Raw genomic sequence first — 3767 nt, forward strand, 5'->3', positions numbered from 1 at the left:
ATTCTTCCTTGGGCTTCCTCCATTCTCGCCCAGCTTTCCCGTGCATAGGAGGCACTGCCAGTCCCACCACTGGGATCAGGAGCACCTTCATCCTCAAACTAACATCGTTGCTTTTTTTTCCCATATTAAATTATTTTGTTTAATAAGGGTTTCTATGTGTTTATAGCAATATTCTTATTTTTTAAAAACTTTTTTTTCCTAAAAGTAACTGCCATTCTGACTCATAGTGACCCCCGAGGGCAGGGTAGACCTGCTCCTGTGGGTTGCTGAGACTGTAACTCTTTAGAGGAGTAGAAAGCTTCATCCTTCTCCCACCGAGCAGCTGGTGGGGTTGAAGTGCTGACCTTGAGGTTAGCAGTCCGATGAGTAACCACTACACCACCAGGGCTCGGGATCAACTAGATGGCAGTGAGCTTGGTTCTTGATTTTGAGCCCCCTATGGCTCTTGAACACTTGGAGTTTGGCTGGTGTCATTTATGAATTGATTTTTTAATTATTTTGTACTAATTAAATAATCATTAATGCTTTTAATTTAATGGAATGCTAATTAATTAAAATGAAAAATTTTGAAGCTATATATGGCCATTGGCTCCTGGGAGAGTAGAGCAGGCTAGTAGAAATATATTTTAAGCCACCTATATAATTTAGAATGAACTAACAGTCATATTTATAAAAAGTAAAAAATAAATTAATTAATGTATTTGATTTAATGTAATAAATGTTAAAGTGCCCATTTGGTCATATACTAACTACAAAAAAGTAACTGGTACATCTTTGCTTTTTAACACATTTAAAGCTAACCGTTGCAGCAGATTTGCAAACTCTAAAACATCAGTTGACTTTCTGATACCTGCTTTCTTAGCTGTTGATTATGGATCCAAGTAAAATGAGCTCTATCACAGGGTTTGCGTTTCCTTACGCTGAGGTATAATCCACAGGGAAAGCAATAGGCTTTCATCTTCGTCCTGAGGTCGTTTACGTCCTCGCATCTTTTGGTAAGTTTGTATTATCTGCATAGTGAAGGCTGTGGATAAGCCAGGCTCTTCCTCAGATAGCCCAACTTCTCCCAGTCACTTAGCACACATATTGAACAATCCTGGTGGAAGAATATAACCGTAACGCACACATTGCTTGATTTTGAACCACACAGTCTTCCCTTGTGCTGTTAAAACAAACGCTTCTTGGTCTATGTATAGGTACCACATTGTGGCAACAAAACACTTTGTGTTACCTTTCTATTTGATGTTACCCATAATTTATGACCCACAGTCAGACACCGTTGCATAGTCAATAAAACACAGGTACACATATTCGTCTTACCTACTTTGGACATATTGTCAGGAGGGACCAGTCCCTGGAGAAGGAGACCATGCTTGGTGAAGTGGAGGGGCAGCAAAGGAGGGGAAGGCCCTCACGCAATGAGTCGGACTGGCATGGTGTCTGCATCCATAGGCTCAGGCACAGGGACAATTGTGAGGCTGACAGAGGACCATGCAGGGCTCCGTTCTGTTGGGCCTAGGGTTCCCGTGGGTTGGAGCCGACTCATGGCACCTAACAACACCAATAAACATCTTTCTAGGAGTCTGCTTGTCAGCCACGATCTAACTGACATCAATAATGACATCCCTCTTTGGAGTCTGTCTTGAATTTCTGGCAGAATATATACTACTGCAAATTTTTTAAATTTTTTGTCAGAAAAATTTGCCTGTATGTGATAATGATGTTGTTTGATAATTTCTGCATTATGTTAGACCGCCTTTTTGAGTAGACAGAAGTATGGATCTCTTCTAGTCAGTTGGCCAGCTACCTGTCTTCCAAATCCCAAGGCAGAGAGGAGTACGTAACTCCAGTGGTTCATCCTTTCTGTGGAAATGTGTCAATTCCGGGAGCCTTGCTTTTCACCAATGCCTTCAAGGCAGTTTGAACTTCTTCCATTAATACCACCAGTTCTTGACCATATGCTACCTCTGGAAATGGTTGAATAACAACTTTTGAATATCAACTGATTATCAATTTTGGGTACAGTGACTGTGCATTCCTTCCCTCTTCTTTTGATGCTTCCAGTCTTGTTCAGGGTCTGTCAATAAAATCCTTCAATCTAGCAACTTGAGTCTTGAATTTTCTTTTCAAGTCTTTTGCCTTGAAAGATTCCACCCCTGTTCTTTCCTTTTAGTGGTATAATTGCAGACCTTTGCACATTTCATTATAATACTTGAAAGAATGGCACGGAGCTGCATTTAATGCCCTCTGACTTCCCAAAGGGGAAGAAGAATCAAACTTATTATCACGAGTCCTGTGAGGTGGAAGTCAGATATGCCTTCAACCTCCAACCGTTTTCTCTTTATTTTTTTAACCAATTCTGACATCATCGGTCTGTCCCAAATACTTCCTACTTCGTTGCTGGGTTCTATAATTCATTACAGTAGTCACACAGAACTCACAGGCCATACTCATAACTATAGGATTTATCAATGAAGGTAACAGGTTACATTTCTGGATTAGAACTGCTCAGGACACAAGTGACTCTTCTTAGCCATGCCCACAAGCATGCCACTCTCTGATCCTGGGCCTCTAGGTCACATGGCCCTTTATTCTGCAATATTTATGGGCAATAGTCCATAAATGACCAAAGAGCTTTCCACTCCACCATCAACCTCCACCCGAAGGCACTCAATTCTGGCACCAGTCAGAAAACCTAGCTCCCACACTTAAGAACCTAGAGCAACAGTTCTCAAGTTGTGGGTCGTGACCCCTTTGGGGGTTGAACGACCCTTTCACAGGGATCGCCTGATTCATAACGGTAGCAAAATGAGAGTGATGACGTATCAATGAAAATAATGCTATAGTTGGGGGTCAGTACAACATGAGGAACAGTATGAAAGGGTCGCGGCATGAGGAAGGTTGAGAACCACTGCCCTAGATGCTCTACTCCAAAATCAAGCCTCCTGCCCAAAGGCATTCAGCTTTCCTGTTCTGTGGGCTGGGAAGCCCACTACTCTCTCGTGCTCTGGCTCTTGATTCTGCTTCTGACCCTCCTGTGCTGCTCCTCTTGTCCAGAGAGGCCAGTCTCTGGAGAAGGACACCATGCCACAGAGGGGCAGAGAAAAAGAGGATGAGACAGTGGGGGCAACCATGGGCTCCAACATTCAAACAATTGTGTGGACGGTGCAGTTGACTCCACTTTGAGGAGACAGCATTTCCCCAGTCACATTTTGAGTGTTTCTAGCCTGAGGGACCCCCCTTCTGACACTAGATCCAGTCAGTGATTCATTGCAATTCATGAGGTTTTTGGTGGCCAATTCTTTCAAGTAGACTTCCATGTCTGTCTTCCTCGCCTGTCTTAGTCTGGAAGCTCTGCTAAAATCTACCTATCACAACATACAAACCACTACAATATGACACGGACAGATGAGTGGTTGTGGGTTATCAAGATCAAAGGAGTTATTTTGCTTACAAAATATTAAATAAATAGGACACATTAGCTATTATCAATATATTTTTGTTATGTTATCACAAAGGGCTTTATCTTGTACTTCATCTCCATTAAAAAGCATAGCAAGCAATCATGTCGGGAAGGTGTCCATCCTGGAATGCCAATCTAATAGAACAACGTGTTCTTGCATTGAGCAAGTGCTTGAGTGGAAGCCCAGTGTCCATCTGCTGTCTTAATACTATGCCTATAAATATATGCACATAGATCTGTTTCCCCACACTCTTATTAAATATATTTACATATGTACATTCCAGTCTTAAAACCTCTATAAATA

Source organism: Echinops telfairi, unplaced genomic scaffold (assembly GCF_000313985.2).
Source record: "Echinops telfairi isolate 266 unplaced genomic scaffold, ASM31398v2 ScPeMD7_3533;HRSCAF=4204_0, whole genome shotgun sequence".
NCBI classification, from domain to species: Eukaryota; Metazoa; Chordata; class Mammalia; order Afrosoricida; family Tenrecidae; genus Echinops; species Echinops telfairi.